The sequence below is a fragment of the Galleria mellonella genome, unplaced genomic scaffold (assembly GCF_026898425.1).
Source record: "Galleria mellonella isolate WM207_F2 unplaced genomic scaffold, CSIRO_AGI_GalMel_v1 utg90, whole genome shotgun sequence".
NCBI classification, from domain to species: Eukaryota; Metazoa; Arthropoda; class Insecta; order Lepidoptera; family Pyralidae; genus Galleria; species Galleria mellonella.
In genome coordinates, this window is record NW_026442172.1 from 2,993,117 (window position 1) to 3,015,091 (window position 21,975).

Sequence of the window (21,975 nt, forward strand, 5' to 3'; positions counted from 1 at the left end):
TAGAATAACGTAAGTACGTAAATTATATTGATGTAAACTTTGTTCAAATGTGATTGCATTTAACGATATACGCATTACCTAAAGGTATATAGACTCGACTAAATACGTATTTTAATAGTTGTTGGGAAAAATATTAAGTATAGACTTTGCCTGTGATCACAGTCAAAAATCTAACTACGTAGTAATAAATGGAACAAGCTCACCGGATTCTCCAGTCTTCTATTGATTAATTTCACACACTTAATCGATAGTGATACACTAAGATCTCAAACCCCTTCATCGAACCAGTCCCTCCTAGATCTATATCCTAGTTATTTTTTTATTTTATTGCGCAGTTCCTTAAAACACGACTCCTGCGCCATCTTTTCGTCCTTTTCTTCTTATTGCGCAATTCCTAAAAAGCCACTCCCGCGCGACCGCCGATCTGCCGTCCCTTTTTTTTTTTTTTTTTCTATTCTTTCTCTAATAACGTCATAGATTATGTCACCGAAGGGTAGATATTTCAATAATCAGATTTAGCCTATTATTCGAACTGAACTTTTCTTTAAATTCAATTTAATTATATGTTAACGTATTTTGGTATTTTCTATTAAATTGATTATCGAATTTATAAAACTTTAAAGGCTCTCATAAACCTTATTAAACTGTGTTGTATGCATCCTTTTTACACCTGATGAGAAAAAGGGTAAACTATAATTTGGTTAATATAAAATATAATATATTTTTGTTTAATTTATTTAATTTTCTTGTGACGTCCACTACACTTTGGAAACACATCAAAGGAGTTTCCCTTCTGTGTCAATATTTCATATATGGTAACGTCTTCTCTGTATACTATTGTGAACCTTGACTTTAAAGTTTGTTTATATTAAATAGTTCAGCTTTCGCAGCGGTCACCCATAGGAACCCCTGTTTCTTTCCTATGTACTTATGGTATTAAACCTATTGTACTATAGGCGAACCGTCACATCCGGCCCCCTAATTATCAAGGAGTTTACCGGATTGATAATTACAACAAGATAAGCTTATTGTTACAATTTTTTTTTCCAACCCTAAAAATGTACTTCACATATATGTATATAATTTAACTTTACAGAGCTTAAGATCATCATTTAAAATTTTCATTGATTCATCGATACTAGCCTAACACTCTGACATTCTTAAGACTCAAAACAATAAAAGTATTAAAAAGATCTTTAAACCCGAAGTTATGTGTTGTTGAATGTTATGTGTATGAATAGCCTTAAAATTTCTACTCAATATATTAATAATTAAGCATAATATTTATTTATGAATAGATTTGTAAATAATTATTTATAATTAATTATACGCTGTAATGATAGAGCGAATCCATTAAATTTTATAATTAAAATTTTTATACTCGTTTATTTATATGTAATAAATTCAATGCATGTAATTACAATGTCATAAACAGCATAAATGAATACAATCCTAAATGTGAGTAAAGGAGTCTATAAAACCTAAATGTATGAAAAGCCTAAGTATGTGAGGAGTCTAAATGTATAAAACCTAAATATGTGAAGAGCTTCAAGTAAAGAACCTAATAGATACGTTATTTGTATCAGTAAATTTAGATAAAGTATCTATTTAAAAGATACGAGTTAAAACATCTAAATGGAAGTTCATAATTAAAATCTTAAATGTATGAGTATAACATATCAACGAAAGAGCCTAAGTAAAAAACCTAAAGCGAAATGAAGTGAAATAATTTAAGCATTAAAATGTAATAAATGCAAAAAGGAATCCTAAAATAATTGTCTAAGTGTAAATAAATGATTAGATAAAATCCCAAGTTAATTAAATATTAAAATGAAGATGTTCAAATAAATTTGTTAAAATAAATTTAAACAATACGAATAAAACTTTATGAAGCGTCTAAGTAACAACAAATACATATTTCATCTAAGAAATAACCTAGTGTTCATTGAATAAAAAAAATAATAGTCCCTAACAAAATTCAAATAAATTTAATTTTTATTTATTAATTTTAATCATAGAAGTAAAGCTTATATAAATAATAATTTATCACCACCGGCCCCCCTGTCTGACAAATTTTGCACGGCCCCCCAATTTTAAGACTCCTATAAATATGTTGCATAAAATAATACAAACGGCCCCATAGTTTAAAACTCTTATCTGTCTGACAAATTTTGCACGGCCCCCCAATTTTAAGACTCCTATAAATATGTTGCATAAAATAATACAAACGGCCCCCATAGTTTAAAACTCTTATTATAAGAAATTCCTTTAATATACTTAAATTACCAATGACTATTTCTTAATACTCTCAGAAATAACATGATCAATAAGTTTTATAATAAAATATTATGTAACCCCATTAGATAGGTAGATAGACACCCCCCATCGCCTCCTCCAAAAGATCACAACAGCAAACCTAACATAACTACAAACACTACATTAGATACATCAATTAATTTATTTTGTACAATAAATTAATATTTCAAAAGATACAGATGTCTTGTGGTTTGTGCAACTACAAAGGACTAAATAAACTAAGTGTGCGCAACATCTAAGTATGTAAAATGCTTAGGCATGTAGAGAGTGCACATGTATAAATAACCTACAAAATCTCCCTCTGATATAAGTATAAAGGTTTTTTTTTATATAATAAAGTGTCTAAGTCAAAATAAGTAAATAATCAAACAAAATCTGAACTATAATTGTAAAGTGAAATAAAGAAATTATGTGAAGAAAACTAAATAAAATATTTATAATAGCATCCTAATAAATTGTTGGAATTAAATTTATCAATATGAAACCACCTAATTAAATTTTCAAATTTAGGTAATCAAATAAAGTAACTAAAGGCCTAACTAACCTTAATGATATTTTATGAAACGTCTAACTTTCAATTTGAAACCCCTATAAAACATTGTATAAGCTATTTAAACATCCTAGATCAAAATCAAATCATAATTATATAATATTTGATTTTTTTATATATATATAATCAATGTCACTGCATCATAAAAGTTTATGAAATAAAAGTCAATTGGATATTTCCTCAGAAATAAATAATGTCATTAATTCATCTTAAATCATTTCTTTCACAATAAAAGAATTTAATAAATTTTATGTATAAGTCATTATAGCATAATTATTGTTTATAAAATTTATAATGTTAAATTAATAGTTCAGTAAGTATTGAGAATTAATGAAGCAAAAGAATAATAAATGTGTCCTATAGCATAAAATTAGATCCATGTGAACTGAATATAACCTAGTAAGCTATCCTCACTACTATTGTTATGTACCTATTAGTGTAATACTTAATATTATTTACTCAATTGATATAGAGTAAAATAAAATATAAACCAAATCATGTAAATTTGCTGTATAATTGACTCCAATAGGTAACCATTGAATGAATTTGATAAATTAAATCCTAAGAACATGAGATAACAGTAAAATAGGCTATTTACCTATAGACATAGAAATCATGCAATTAGGTCCAAATCCTAGATCTATGACAGTATAATTATTTAGTCATAATAATCAAAGTTGGTTTTGAATTATATTATCAGCAGATATTACTGTTTAACTTTAAAACTCCTTCATATTTCATTAACCAATCCCTGAAGTCACAAGCTCCAATTGTGACCAAGTGTTCTTATTGGTCTAATATGTAAATAGCCATGAACCAATTATATCCTGGTCACGGCACCAATTGTGATGGTCCCCCCCATTTTGCACCCCTTATAATAACTACCCTCTAAACTAAGCTACACATGGAAAACCTACAAAGCCTAAGAAAAGCCTACGAAGGCTTTACCTAATGAAATCTCATGAAAATCTAATGAAAACCTACCTAAGGAATGGCCTAACACCCTCAATATAACCCCATACCTATATTGCCTTATATACCCCAAACACCCTATGAATCATATAACCTTTACAATAAACATATAATATTGAACAGATCTTATAGTAGAACACTTGATCATTTGGCCAGATAAATAAATGTGTGATCGTCTAGTAATGTAGGACCCGTTGTGTGTGTAATAACCAAAAGGTTCTTTAATTGGTATATGATAGGAGTTAAATAATGAAGATGATTGATAAATATTTAAGGATTAAGAATAATTAATGAATTATACTCATAATTCATGTAACTAGGAAGTTAGAATATAATATATTAATTTAATAGTAAATTACAGAATAACTGTAATAATAAAAAAATGGGGGAGCGGTCGGGCCCCTCACACGCCCGGACCAGTGGAAGACTTTCCAACTATCTATAACTCTTCCTCCTAAAAGGTAGGGAAGGGTATTACTATTTATTAATGCACTCTGATGGTAATAAGGGAATGAGTATTCTCAGTTCCAAACCAAACATAAGTACATTTACTTCAACATTACAGTGGCTCCACCAGCCCCACGATGCTTCCAGTATAAATTAGTGTTTGCCAGAGGCAAAAGGATCGGAACTGAAATCCCAGGATCACTCCGACACGAGAGCTTACTCATGGGCGATGACCCTTTCAGTCCTATATGGCGACATAGAGATCACCCACTAACAGTACGAAACTGTTTCCCAGCGTCACCCTGTTACGAGCTTACTCAATGGGGGTTTCCCTTCGGCTCCACAAGAGATCAGACCAAGAAGCGAGATCACCCAGACACCAGAACTTACTTTGTTGGGACATAACCCTTCGGCCCTATAATGTGACATTAGAGATCACCTGTGAAGACAGTCCGATAGAGATGAAGATTTGTGTGATAGGGGATACCTTCCACACCCTGGAATTGGCCAAGCCATATAATGTTGATAATTGCTATATCATAACATAGCATTGTCAATTTAATATTATTTACTTAATACCAAGAATACTCAAGGTTCAAGTTAAATCTGTTGATTAGGCCGGAGCCTAAGAACGAGTAGTCCAACCCATAGGTCGAGAGCTACTAAAAGTAATGAGTGCTATTGAATGAACTATAAGTCCAGTCAATTATATATAATATTATTGTTGATTAACCACATTGCGAATTAACCAATTATTTATTCAGAGAGATATATCTAAAGGAACTATAAGTCCTTTAAAAGACACTGATTAATCACAAGTTAACAACGTCTCGTGAAATAACCAGTTGGGTTTTCTATAAGTTTGAGGACACTAAGTCCAACAAGCTATTATTGTGTTGAGAGTAATAGAGATCTTTTGTAATATTTGTAGAGGTTTGATTAATCACATTGTGAAATAATCAGATTAAATAATTATGTAGCTTTATAGAGAGGACTATAAGTCCTAATTGGTTGTTGTCATAAGTACTGATAAATTACACATTAAAGTGCCAGGTCAATTATTATATATAGGTATATAGGAAGGACAATAAGTCCTATTTGTGTATGTTGTAGTAGTAGAGGCAATATATTGCATAATTATAATGTGAAAGATATAGATTAAATATATATTTGTATAGAAAGGACAGTAAGTCTTATACAATTATTGTAGCTGTACCATAGTTATACTATATCTACTTCCTTTTAGTGTCTTAGTAAACCTATTTACTAAGAAGATTTCTCAGATAAACAAGTGTTTTAGTGTTTAAATCATCATGATTAAATCCCTAAGAAATTAGGTCTTTAAATAATTATCATATCATTTAAGTGAAATTTCTCATATAAATAATTCCAATATTTCCCCTACAGTTATTATAAAATAACTGAAAATTATATAAATTTTCTATAGACTTAGATATAGAATCATAACGTGTATAATCTCCTTTTGTTTGACATCTGTCACATTAATGACGTATTGATGTATTGATGTATTGAATTGAATTTTGATTATCTATCACAACTGTCAACGTAACAAATACTAGCAAGTTTGTTTATTTGTATTTGTTTAATATAATTAAATATAAAATCATCATATATCAACCGTAATATATAACTAAATTATCAGTGATATAAATAATCAAGGTTTACACCAGTAACAATTAATAGTATCCAGTAATGCTGCAGTTTTATATTCATATCAGTAGCCAAGCTTACTTTCAAATTCAAGAATGAACAGAAGATTAGGAATTTAACATTCTTATTGCAATTGTACTTGTAATAATATATACATACAGTACTAATTATCAAGAACATTCCTCAAATACATGTGTGGTGAAGATTTCCCAATATGCTATCTATTTGATTCCTAACCTCTAATGTAAATTTATTAAAGAAGTGAATAATCAGTGTTAGTGTTTGCTTTATTAATATTTAAAGTAATTGTCCTAACTTGATATTAATAGGTTCATATCTCCTTGGATACAGCCCAACATATACAACTAACTCGATAATGAATTTTATAAAATACTAATATTATATTTTACTACTTGTATATCTCCATTCTATTCCCATAAATATTCAAAATATGTATATTAAATATAAATCCAATAAAGATTCACTAATTTTAACCCTGTCTGAACTTGTCTAGTCAATATAGCATGAACAAACAACACACATACAAACCTTATCGCCATGACAACTTTCTTCCTAAATATGAGTAAAATAATATAACTCATACTTGTCATTTAGTACTAATTTTATACTGTACATGAGGTACAGTTACCTAGTTAATAGTAATTATAGTCAGAGAATCCTTTGATAATTTTATTACCACTAGGAATTAAATCCACACCTATAATATCAGCATAATTAAATATTATTAGAAACCAGTAATACACACAGAATTGTTATTATCAGCTTGTTACTACAATAAAATCAATATTAAAGTTTATAATAAATCAAGACAAAATATCTACTTAAACAATACAGGCTTGTTTACCATAAACATCCCACCGTTACATGAATTTATCTACTAACACAATAATGTATTAAAAGTAATACATTCACATAAAATCACCTGCAACAGCTAAGCTGTTTCTCTGTACATCTGGTGTAAAACAAATTCCCACATGTAATCATGGGTAATTAAAAGTATACAAAAGAATCATTAGTACAGTCGACCGAGCAATGGTATGAAAACACTTTACCATGAGACGTTAAGCATGAGCAGGTGTTCCAAATCAACACTGTAATAGTGTAATAAATACAACTATTCCATCATCATCATCATCGTCTCAACCATCACCAATCCACGACTGAACACAGGCAATTCCCCATAGACTGCCACTAGGAACGGCCCCAAACTCCTGCATCCACCGACCCCCACAATACACATAAAACAGTCACTCCAACCAATGGAGGTAGCCCACACCGCACTCGCACACACAGAGTCGCCACTCAATAACATCTCTGTCTCATCAATGGCTGTTTCCCCAGCAATGAGACCAGACCACAGCCACCTCAGTCTATTTATCCTCAATAAATAATAATTTATAGTAACTAGATATGAATCTAGTTAGTATTATAATAGTTTAATAGCTGATTTAATAAGTATTTTCCAAAACTGGACAATTAGAACATTGAATCAAATTGATGAAGTTCTATCAAACAACCATATAATTGGATTTTGTATATGAGTAGAATAACGTAAGTACGTAAATTATATTGATGTAAACTTTGTTCAAATGTGATTGCATTTAACGATATACGCATTACCTAAAGGTATATAGACTCGACTAAATACGTATTTTAATAGTTGTTGGGAAAAATATTAAGTATAGACTTTGCCTGTGATCACAGTCAAAAATCTAACTACGTAGTAATAAATGGAACAAGCTCACCGGATTCTCCAGTCTTCTATTGATTAATTTCACACACTTAATCGATAGTGATACACTAAGATCTCAAACCCCTTCATCGAACCAGTCCCTCCTAGATCTATATCCTAGTTATTTTTTTATTTTATTGCGCAGTTCCTTAAAACACGACTCCTGCGCCATCTTTTCGTCCTTTTCTTCTTATTGCGCAATTCCTAAAAAGCCACTCCCGCGCGACCGCCGATCTGCCGTCCCTTTCTTTCTTTTTTTTTTCTATTCTTTCTCTAATAACGTCATAGATTATGTCACCGAAGGGTAGATATTTCAATAATCAGATTTAGCCTATTATTCGAACTGAACTTTTCTTTAAATTCAATTTAATTATATGTTAACGTATTTTGGTATTTTCTATTAAATTGATTATCGAATTTATAAAACTTTAAAGGCTCTCATAAACCTTATTAAACTGTGTTGTATGCATCCTTTTTACACCTGATGAGAAAAAGGGTAAACTATAATTTGGTTAATATAAAATATAATATATTTTTGTTTAATTTATTTAATTTTCTTGTGACGTCCACTACACTTTGGAAACACATCAAAGGAGTTTCCCTTCTGTGTCAATATTTCATATATGGTAACGTCTTCTCTGTATACTATTGTGAACCTTGACTTTAAAGTTTGTTTATATTAAATAGTTCAGCTTTCGCAGCGGTCACCCATAGGAACCCCTGTTTCTTTCCTATGTACTTATGGTATTAAACCTATTGTACTATAGGCGAACCGTCACAAGCTCTTTTAGAATTTACTGTAATGTGTTAGGTACTTGAACGTGTTACATTATTGTCATACTATTTTAATGATCAATTGTTATTTGCTTATTACAAAACAGATAATAAAAAAATAATTAGTAAACACATAATAAAAACAAAGCATAGGTACTCAATTAATGACATTGCCTAAAACTGTAATATCCAATACGCCATTTTCAGCGAATTCACTACAAAAAAAAATTACCGGTATTGTTCGCATGTTTTTAAGATTTTAAAACACTTCTTTTTATAATTAAAAGAGTTTACTCCTATATTGGCGTTACTAATCCTTGTAACTGTTTTTCCATTTTCTTTAATGGAAATCTTAACATATTGAAAGTTGTATTTATAATATTTGTCGAAAACATCCAAATAAATTCATTCATAATGCTTAACTTTGTATTTACCACTGAATGTAAATTTCGATATATATTCCAAAAATAAAGAAATTATCGAGAAGTAAATACGCATTTATGAAACGAGAAAGTTTAATACCACTCGTAACTTCGTGATGCAATAAATTATTTTTTAGACATTTACGACGGACATTTTCCGCGTCAGAACATAGTAAAATGTTAAAAAACAGATACCACAACCTACTTTTCAAGATAATCAATATTTTTAACTTTACTCTATTATGATTGGTAAAGCTAACTTCAAATAACGCGAAAAGACGAGGTAGTAGAAAAAAGAAAACTCTATCGTTCATTTTATACAATTTACGTCTGGTTTACAGAAGTAGGAAAACCAATAAAATAGACAACTTTTAGATGGTGTGTCAACATAAAACGTACACCAGATTTTTAGTTAGACCTTCAGCAATATAACTGTGAAAACCACATCGAATTCGGTGTAGTAATCTTTGTGTGATACCAAAACAAATATACAGACAGACAAACAGAGAAAATTCTTAAAAATTATTATTTTGGCTCTTATTATCTTTATATATTTTTTTTCTTATTTTTTGTAGATCACAATTTCATTGTATGAATTGAATTTTCATACTTTCATTTTGTACTAATGTGAACTCATACAGTGTGAACTCAACCTTTTCAGTTAAGTACCGGATTTAGTTTGAATTTTGTAAATCTTTTGTCGCAGTAGACCCTTACCAGTCTACACTATTTTTCATACCTGTTATCTACAAGCGACAGCCGGAATTGTTGTTTCTTTTGATAACTAGAGTTGGTATACTCCAAAAGTTCTATACTTATAATTTGCTAGCTGTATCCTGCGGTTTTGCCTATATAAATTGAAAGAAAAATTAAACAGTATGTATTAATCTAAGACACATTCTTTCTTCGTTATCTTTGTAACAATTTTATTTCTAATTAATTTTGTGCTTTATATGTGACTGGTAAACGTTCAAATATCTTTACAAACATTCAGACAAAAATAATAAATAAGTAGAACTTCAAATATAACACAAGGGCGTCGCTATTTACATACAAATAACAATAAGTTAACATAAATTTGCTTTATTAGGTATCATTTTCTTTCTCCCTCTTTCTCTGTCTCGCTATTTCTCTCTTCCCGGCTATATATTCCACATGGTGGTTGGGTTATTTTTCTTTATTTTCCTTCGCCACTTTATTGTCATCGTCATATTGTATTAAATGCCTGTCTATGGCACTTATATACATATAATATAAAATCACCACAACAAGAAGTGCACTAGCGACAGAAAAACATAATATCAATCTTTCTTTACTTATTGCGTACGCACCTCTGTTAGAATGATTAAGAAAAAAAAAACTTCAATCGTAACAAATTTAAAACCGATAACGAGACCTAAACTCTATAAAAAAATAATTGTTGAAATCGGTTAAAATTACGCGAAGATATCTAGTAACATACAAATAAAAAATACCAGGAAATTGAGAACATTTTAGATAGCAATTTAATTAAATCTTCAACCTCTGCACTAACAGACACTTGTTGAACTTAGGTAAGTAGAAACTTATCAGGAAGTATAATGGCTTTCTAAATGCAAGATACACGTATAGTTATTATTATGGTATGCCATTAACATCAAACTATCATTACGGCACATTTTATTCAAATCAGTCATAGTAGATCAGTTAAAAAATGTAACAGACAAACAAGTAGCCAAAAAAATAACATTATCAATTATGACATATTTATACCGTAACGCTTTTTTAAATACTATAAAAAACATGTTTTGATGAGGCAAAATACTATAGGTATTTTACCTAAATACATATCTTATTTAAAACGTAACAACTTTGAAATTGTTCAGTGAAAAGAGTTTGTATTTTAACTGACTCGCATTCACACTAGCCATTGTATATTGGTGGCTGAATGCCAAATGAGTTTTGTGACGGAGTCCCGTTGTGTGAAAGGCAGATAGTGCCTCCATAGCTAGACAAGGACCACACAAACAATGTGTATAGTTATTAATTTAGATATTTTACGAGTCTCTCTATAAATATAAACATCGCACTACAGCGTAGTTCGTGAATAATATAAATTATATTTTTTATAAGGCTATATAATATTTCATATGAGATGAATGAAACGAAGTATGCCTGTGTAATTATGGCATAGAATGTGATATGCTCACGGTAGTTGATTGCTCTCCAATTATTAATGTCCTAATCTAAAATAATCTCAAAATTTTCTTCTCGTACTTATTATAAAAAAAAAACATACTCTATATCCACAACTGAACTACAAAATCAATCTAGTTAAAGATACTAAAGAAAATTTAGAAATGAAAAGACGAACATAAGAGATAAAATTTCAGGAGAATAAAGTCTGAAGAGAATCATTTATCTAATCCATCTATCTACTCCAGTTTACCAAATGATACATAATCCGATTTCATGTTCCCAGTAGGTGTGATGTTTTTAATAATGCAAACACAAATTTGACAGGCCAGTTTAATAAAAAATATTAAATTACAATACAAAAATACTAAAAAAGTAATTTCTCTATAGGATTTTTCAGTTGCCAGGCAACTCGTTCATCCCTCTGGATTAAAGGCTAACAACCAACGAAACTCAAGCTCCTTGGCCCTCATATTTTTCAAGACTTTTTTTATGTAGAATTATAATTAATATACTGTATTCACAAAGATTGGGTCTAATATCAAAAACAAACTTATGTATTCTACTTTGTGACTAATATTACCAACGTAAAAGTATTTGTTTGTCTCTTTAACTTTTAATGGATTAATGGACTTATAATATTTATAATGGAAAGTAATATATATTATTTTTTATCCTGATAATTCAGTACATCGGGGTATTGCAGAGAAAGTCACGGGCACTGCTATCAATAGTAGTATAAACTTAATTGACAAAGTAAACAAAAACATGTGGCATTTTATGATCTGTTAATAAATATCTACTCCATTAGAAAAAATGTGAGTACTTATTTTTAAATGATTATGTGACAATAATAATAATATGTCAGGTATATAGAAAGAAAAAAAAGAAAGAAAGAAATAATTTATTCAAAGAAAGCACACAAAACAAGAACAATAGAAACAAAAAAATAAATAAAAAAATAGTATACAAATAAAAAGCGTATATTAGATACATCAGAAAGTATCAGAAGAGACATTTTATTTTAATGGAAAATATCGCAAAATACGAAATCATTGACACACATAGAAATCATTGGCCTACATAAAATTTTAATTAAACGCAAGTAAAACCTTTTTCAAAGGCTTATATATTTGTTAGATAGATATATCTACATCGTTTTATTAATTCCAGGCATAGACATGTATGTCAAGCATTAAAATAACAACAGATATATTAATGTTAGTAACTATCAATCAAGGAATTACTTTTAGTTCAAAATAGTTACATTTATTCGTATATTCAGGTATACCTACTAATAAATAAAACTATTTTGGGTATGCCTAGATACTACACTAGAATAATACACCAACTTCATGACTAACATAAATCGATACTAATTGGTTTGGTCTAAATTGTTATCGACACATTTAATCTATACATATAATAAAACTATAATGAGGCTGCGTGTGTTCATAAAATATAGTTCAGCAAACTGATCGATATTTATATTATTAAATATAATTAATACAAAACATTATTTATTCAAAATGGTATCTGGCAGCTATCTACGCAATCATTAATTATTAAGTGGATTATAATCAAACCCGATACCTGCGATAATATTTTATACATATGGGTCAATATAAAAATAATCTTATCAAAGCATATCAAACGGTTCCCACGGGATAATCAAAGCATTGTATTGTGTAACAGAAACGATTAACCCGCGTAAGCGAAATGAGGCTGATTGCCAGTTGTATCTAAATGTGTAGCAATAATCATAAGATTTTCTCTTTTCACAATGAACAGTATTTCAAGATAATAACATTATTGTCTAGTGGTCATTAGCATTTCATGAGTATGTACATTAGTGTTTCCTAATGAATTCGTATCATCACATCAGCCTTTATTTTTCCACTACTGAACATATGCCTCCCCACAGACTGCCATAAGAAACGGTCCTGAACCACCTGCATCCATTGACTTTCTACAATGCAATTTAAGTCATCACTTCATCTACTGGGAGTCGTCCTATACAGTATTTACCCGTACGAGGTCGGCACATAACAACCATTTTTACCTATCTTTTTTTGTTATGCAACTTAGAATGGCAAATGTTATGGAGGTAAACGAAACGGTTACCAATTCTTTGAGGTATGTGATCAGCCCTTTGTTAATTAAACTTGCTTATCCTTCAGGTCATCCATCATGTCAGACACTTTGGTTCTCGGGGTATCCTCATTTCGAATTCTATCACACTAAAGAACTCATTACTCTAATTACATCTACATTGGCAAGATGAAAAAGCCACAATAAGTGACCTTATCGCTAAATAGCGATCTCTTCCAAGCGTTCATCATAAATTATCTCTCCTTCTCCATGAAGTCAACCAATCGCTGTTCCCGAGGGTTTCGTTGCCCGATACCAATATTTCCCATTATCGTCTTTCCTTTTGTCCAGTTTAACATTGAAGTCTCCTATCGATATTGTGTATTAAGTATTAGAGGAATGTATGGCTCTTGAATGCCCTCATGCATTGCCTTATCGTCGAAGTAGATCGTGCATCGACGCATACACCTGTATATCCTTTAGCGAATATCTATTGGTAATTCTGAGTACCAGGTATACCAACCTTACCACTCTCGATCTTAAAAATATTATTAACGAGGGACTTGCGAACGATGAACCTGATACCACCATGGCACAAATGATCGGTGGTAGAACACGTTACCGGATTCAAAGATCATCTCATCCTCCACCTTTGGATTTCAAATAAACCTTGTAATCCCAGTGTAACTTGTTCACCTCTTCTTTCAGCTCCAGAATCTTCTCATCGATCCTCAAAGTTCGTACATTATACGAGTATGTTGCCAAGTCCAGTGGTTTTTGTGGTAGCAGAATCTCTTCCGGAGATTTTTCGCACTCCCCTGCTCCATCATTACCATGACCGCTACCTTGGTCAAGAATAGCGGAGCCGTCGAGAACTGGAGGTCGTTTCTTTTTGGGTTTTGTGAATTCGTATACCTACTAGATTTTCTTAATTAATACTAAGAATATCGGACTCTACGAGAATGTTGAATTACTTGTCAATAAATTCTACTGTCGCATATTCATTCTACAAACAATAATTATGCATATACTTATATAATGAAAGAGCTATTTTGAAAAAAAATACTACTACAAACTTTCAAGTAATTGACAATGTAAAAGTTGGAGATAAATTTGGTTATAAATTACCTAAAAATAAAAAATAAAAATATTTATTATTTCAAAAATGGCGCGCGTGTGTAGCATAAGTTTTTCCTCGTTTGTGTCATAAAGCGTAGAGGTAATTTCAAACGGGCGCAATTTATATTTTGCAACGAACAGTCCCGCGTGTCAGGACAGTGAATAAAGCCTTCGCCACTTGCATCCACTCTGCTATTCTATACAAACGTGCACCAATTTACTTTGAGCTACAGTTGAATGCAGTCCTTTTAAAAAGAAACTTCATCACTTGAATGAAGTTAATTCGGTCAGTGCTAATACGGAATCTCGTCTGTTACCGGTACAATTGTATGGCTGATAACTATATTTTCATCATCATAAAAGTATGAACAATACGACTTATATAAACAAATATAAGGTAATAATCCGCATTGGCGTAATAGAGCTTAATATTTTCATAGAAAACAATAAGATCTTTATTCGAATATAAAGATAAAATTGAGTAAACTTTATTTTTATTTAAAAATTTTAATCTATTAATTCGTTGTATTTTTGCATTAACCTTTATATAACACGAATGAACTCTCAACAAGTTACAGGTGCTTTATTATTCGTAATTGACTATCATCAGTTATGATACAATTATTGTCATGAGGGTAGTAGTGAGTCACGCAAATATCACGTGTGCTCATAATCTACTTATAGGTCACCAGGTACAATTTTCTTAAGAAGTATAATTCGAAATTTAATTTATAAATAGTATATATAGTATTATATAAAAAATGTTATTTTTCTCTTACACAATTTACTTTTTTTATTAACTTCTGTTTATTAATTAATAAATATCTTTTAATTGCATATATCTTTATTACCATACTAATACTGATATAAATAATGCTAATTGATCAAATGCTCTTAAAAATTGTATGCAATGATGAGCACAACTTTATATTGAACTTTATACTTATAGTAACTAAATAAAGATAATAAATATTGATACAATTATACTCTTCCATAATTGTTATAATAAATACCTGACTAGTTTCGCTGTTTAAGGCATTTTCAAAGGTTTATTTGTATTTAGAAAAAAAAAGCAATATTTCTATTGCAATCCTTATAAACATTAGTATGAATTTTTCTACAAAATTACCCTAACAACTATTCAATAAATAAAATCCTTTTCGAACTACACAATAAAAGTGGTGCCTTTGTCTGAACGTCCCTAAAAATGGGGGTGTTAAACATTATGGTGACACGTTATTACGCAATGTAAACTACAAAGGCATGCAGTGTAGTGGAAATAGGTACAAATAATAAGTGTATATGCGTGACTTGAGCTCGCGGGCCTGAACTTCCAGGACATTTATTGCTTAGTGAATAGACGCCTCACTAAATCCATATTGTCCAAAAATATCCTTTTAGCTGTTTGCAACGATTTTGCTCACGTAAGCCCATTATCGTGGGAATAAGTAATAAAATATAGCCTTTATTTAGTAACAATACAGATTTCAATTAGTGAAAGCATTTTTAGAATTAATTCACTTGTTGGATTAATCCGTAACTCCAAACACTACGCCTTTTTTCAATGCTCAAACACGTGTCTCTTTACGTAAAAAGTGAAATTATTCTCTCTCACGACAACGTACATAGGTAATTATTACTCTTTGTAGTTTGTTTACTAATGCAGATTAAACGATGTACGAAAGAGTTCTTTCATGTGTGTACACAAACGAACAAAATTATATGGTTGCAACCGCCTTCAGTTATTGCAGTTATAATTAATATTGTAAGAATTAAATAATATTAAGATTAATTGTATAAGAATTAAATAATAACAAAACTATAATTATATATTTATACTTTATAGTATCAAAAGCTAACATAACTACAAGACCTGCTTGATTTTTACTGACTACTAATACAAATTCCAATCGAAGCCAACAACTTTAGTGTTCACTCGACAATGAATATACAAAAAACAGATTAAAAACTTTCACGAAACCTCGAGTCACATAGTTACATTCATCTTGATAAAAAAATACGCTTATCGAAAAAGCTTATTTTCTACAGGAAAAAATCGAAATTAAATGGAAATCACAAAATAATGCATTCAGTTACGAGAGCAATTCGATTTTTGCAATTGTAATTTCATTAATAATGGTTTTAATATATATGTAACCAATTTCAGTGTTTTTCAATGTGATTGTAAAAAATATGGATAAGCCCTTAATGTTTAATACATTATAGGCTTATGTAGATAATTTTTATTTAAATATATCTACAATTACTTTTCTAAATACCTTCTAATAATGATTTTAAGTATTTAATTGACGCATAAAATCGTTAGGATAATAAAACTATAATTCGGTCTCAAATTCAATTGTCTCAAAATGCTTGCCTGCACGAGATCGCCCCTGGAAAACATTCTTGCATATCAGTTGTCGATTGATCGATCTATATAGTTGGTTTATTATCAATTTAATTCCATAATTCTTTGAACTATATCGAATTCAAAAGTAGCAGCGAGTCGATACATCCAAGTGACATGGGATCGTATTATGTAACGAAATAGTTGTGAGGTAGATTTATGTTCAATATTGGGAATCAGATTAGTCATTATGCAAAATAAATAATTATCATGATATTTACTTGAAAATTTTAGGACTTGTGTCATGGTCATATAAGAAGGCCGAGTAAGAACACCTACTCGACAACATGTCACTAATCTTTCTCATTCATAAGATGTCATATAAAGCGACATAAAACAAAGTGTAATAGAAGGAAAATTCGAAATAAAATCTTATTTCAAGCCATAAACAAATTAGCATGATATATAACCTACAATAACGTAGCACGAATTAAAGCTATACCTAAAATAATATTTTCGTGACTACGAATGAGTTACGACCCGTAGAAGCAAAAATTTAATAATATTTAATAAATTTAATACATAATGCGAGTATATATATATATATATATATATATATATAATATATATATATATATATATATATATATATATATATATATATATATATATATATATATATATATATATATATATATATATATATTTGTAAACAAAATTCATCTTTAATAGGAGTATAGAAATACGAGCATATGCTTATTATATATTTTACTGTTTCAATTTTTCACATGAACATTTCTCAACGGGGAGCATTATCCTGCTTTAACAGTATCAGTGCAATAATAACAAAGTTTGCTGTTCGCATTCTGTTAGGACGTAACGAGGAGCAAGAGAAACTTAGTGCACAATAATCTGGTGTTGGGAACACAACACGAGCTGTTGGAGTCCCCGGTCCCAGCATTTCACATTATTTACTGTGGCGGTTTGTGCCCGCTCCCAGGCAAATGAATTGGACAATATACCGGTAGCATTCGTCAACTTTTCCGTAATGAAACTTTTTTGATAATAAAGCGAAATAGGCTGGGGGGCTCTGAAAAGGCTTCTTGCTTATATTTTCTTTGAAAAGTTGCACATTTTTGGTGTATTTTTTATCACAACATATCTTAGATTCTGTTAGAAATATATTGTTTGTTAAAAACATATTAAAAAGACACATTCCGGTTTATATACCTACACAAATGACATATATATATATATATATATATATATATATATATATATATATATATATATATATATATATATATATATATATATATATATATATATATATATATATACAACTTAGAATGACAAACAAGCTGACGGCCCACCTGATGGAAAGTGGTAACGATCGCCTATAGACATGAGCAGTACCATGGACATAACAGAGTACACTGTTTCGCCCATAATACCCTCCATGCGTTGCCACTCCTGAGAACTCAGATGTTATTCCTCTGTACCCTGTAAATTCACGCCATATCCCACCCTTCAACGGAAACACAGCCATGCAAACACAACCGCTTCACGGTTGAAACACGAATGGGACAGAGATACCCAAGCAAACGACTTTTGTACAAAGTCTCCCTCTGGTAAAAATATATAATATAGTATGCTATGCTATATAATATAGTGTTGCACCGGAAGCTGCCATTTGTCTGTCTATTTTCCTTAGGCTATAAAACATAGTAGGTACTTCACATTTGAATAACTGTAGTAAAGCACCATATTATCCCTTTATTCGCCCAGAACGTTGTGATCACATGTGCTATAAAAAAAAACTATAGAAAACAAATACTCAATTTCTTAAACTGAGAAGGTAAGTATCCTAAATATTATAATAACATCATTAATTTATTTCATTAAGTACGTAAATAACACTTACGCAAATTTAGTTGTAAATATTTTGTTAATAATTTTGTAGCCAATGCGGAGAATTGTTGGGATTCTAGTTACACATAACTTTCAATTTACCTACATCACCAATTTACCTTCACATAATTTTGCCCAAGAGCTAAGGTATATATTGAGAAATAGGTAAAGACGAATCTAGTGGATGTGTTTGTGAATCACGCACGTTGGAACGAGTGGCGCTCGCACGTGACCGCCCAAACAGTTCCACTCCATACTCGATGAAAACTACGAAGTGGCATAAGTTGTCTAAACGCTTGAAACCTTACAAACCTACTTGAACACTTTAGAATTATTTATTCATAATAAATACATAACACATTATTATTTTAGTTAAATTAATCTATAATATCACTTACCCGTAATAAATAAGACTTTTTCATGTTTACTTATACGCAAAAACAATCGCAAAATTATTAGAATGGATAGCAGTTTTTTTTTTCATTAATTTCAGTCATTCTTTTGATTAATTACTATACCTGCTCATATCTTAATTTTAGATAATAACCGATTCTCTCTTCGAATATTGCTAAAAAATAAATCATATTATTTCTTCACTAAAATGGAATTGATATAATTACTGCAAAGAATTATACGACATTTTTACTTTCATTAAATATATGAAATAATGATGATGATGATGACAAAAAGCGATTGACGAGGAGTGACACTAGATTTGTTTTTGCAGAACAAATAAAAATTCAACTAAACATGGAGCGAAACTAATATAAAATGTTTAAACTGATACAAAGTTTTGACGTTGGCGTGATCCAAACTCAGAAATATTGCGGATTGAAGTTAGACCATTTGACTCTCTCAGTTTAAAGTCTAGTGGAATTATTAGCCTGAATCAAAAGGACCGACCTAAGTCTGTAATAATATAATGTATATATTTCGTATATTATCAGAACTTCATGTTGGAAATAAATATACCATGTTTTCAAGAATGTTTTTACTTTGAATGTTTTACATTCATAGTACAAAAGTTTTGGTGTAAATGTCAAACCTGTCAGTGATAACCGTTGAACGAGACCGGTTATAACCGTTGAAAGTAAATATAAACAAAATGACTATATTTTTGTTTTCCTTACCTAATTCATAAAATAATTAATCTAAATTACATGCCATATATTAATTACATTTTGTGTATATTTTGTTTTATCGTTTCGGTACACTGCCTACGCTACTTGTCCTCTTCTTTGAGTTCTTCGAGCTTCAAGAAAACTTTACAGTTAAAATATTCTATGGAGTTTAAAATTCAATGCCATAGTCTTGACAAATTACCTATTCATAGCAAATCAATGATGAATAATATTATTTGTGAACGCCATTATTTCCACTACTTTCCCAATTCACAAAAGGACTGTGTTCTAAATCTGTCAGAAAACAAGTAATAAACATTATGTTTTGGTACTGTCGGCCGAAGTTTGGACATTTTTACTGTCTATTGAAACCCATTCCAAGGAAAACACGTAGGAGGTGAGTTTCACGTCGTTATCGCGAGAATCTTGACAAACTGCCGTCTGTACGAAGAATGGATGCTCTAATATTTAGTTATTATTCTTCACAAAGATGAACAATCGAGCTGGTATTCATCCCCTTAGGTACAAAAATAAAGGGCCTGTCAACACCAGAATCGTTTATAAAAGGTAGGCAAGGTATATTAAATTACCTGTATACCTAAGCATCTAATAGGAAAATAATAAAAATAGACATGTTTTTTGTGCTTAAGCCTTTAAGTGTTAAGCGTTTCATCCATCAATGCCCGTCGATCTATTTTCGGGCCGACTAGTTAATATATATACAATGTAAATGTATAGGCAATTACTTTACATCATTTATTTGTGTTCTACTTTCTTATCTAGACTACTGTACTTTCAAATTACAAATTAAAATTGACTACATAAATGATAAAAAATCTTTAAAATGCGTATAAGTATTCTTTCATTCGTTACTTAGGAGTCGCACTCTTTTCGGTGAATAGTTAGAAATAAAATATTAAGTGTTTAAAAAGTTAAAGGATGTCAACGTACTGACGAAAACATTATGACGTGTGGTAATACATTGTAGTCTTTATTTATCATCACACAAAGAATCAATAATAGTTACAAATTACATTTACATTTTATTCATTAAACTATCAATATCTATTGAAGTATTTGAAGGTGAAATGACAGAATTAGAGCCTGTTATCAGATTAAGGTATAATAAAATTTACAATAAATTGAAGACATTACCAACAAATGAATATCGACAAATCGATACTACATTACCGACCGACAATATATTGCCTGAGAAATCCATATGACACCCACTGATGAAGCATGATTGATACGAGCATGCTACTGTACCTATCTATACATAAGACCATGTATAATTGTGTTGTAAATCGAATTTCATGATGATTTATTGTAACAGCTGTCACAACAAATTATTTATACGGCACTAGTAAACGTCGGCAGCTCAATTTACATATATCTGAAACGCGATATGTAATATTTGATGATTCCACGTTTGATATTTACTACGAAGAGACTTTTCATAATAAAACTCTCATCAAATTATATAATTAAAATTTATTAATACATAAGTTTGACTTGAAATTCAGTAGAATAAGCCTAGACTAGGTTACGAATAAAACGTGTACTAGCTGACGGAGAAGTCGTGAATCTCCGTAACTAGTGTCTATGTATGGGACGAAATGTGAAAATAAATAAGGAGATCTTTAGCACATGTTAAATATTTATTTTAAATTATATTAATTTTCTTAAACATATTGTGTTAAAATGTGTACCTACATTTATTAATAAAAATCAAACTAACTACTTTAAATATAATAAAACGTTAAAATTGTTATTATACCAAATTTAGTAATAAATTATCCTTATAATGTATATAGAACACTAATTTATATTTTAATTAATTTTATAATTATTTATTGTCATGATACTTGAATAAAAAGTAATGAAATTGTAAGAACACGTGGTCTCGCTGACTTGTTCACTTGAATTCGGCCCTGTAGATATAAAAGACCCAAATAGGGTGGGGAGACACTTCTTGTCCAACCGTTGAACAGAGCAGAGCTCCCTGACGTATCAAGAGTGAACAAGTATAGTGAACCACGTAGTCATTATATAAAATATATCACAATTATTGTTGATGGAAGTCCTAAAGAAGCTATATTTAAATATGTGTCAATGGACTAACAGAAGTTGGGTATTTATGTTATATTATTTGTTATATATTAAATATAAAGTAAAATAAGTAAATATAATAATCTAAATTAAAGGAACTGTAAGAACTTGTGCTTCATTTCTATTTATTACTAGAGGCTTACAACATTTATATTGCTAAAGAATATGTTATATACATATATGTAAAGTTAGTA

General features: G+C 30.1%; 1 protein-coding gene across 2 annotated transcripts in view; it reads right to left on the reverse strand.

Moving 5' to 3' along the window:
- Positions 1-21,975, reverse strand: part of LOC113523309 (teneurin-a) — a 423,960-nt gene that overhangs the window by 395,191 nt on the left and 6,794 nt on the right. The gene's annotated exons all lie outside the window — the stretch shown is intronic.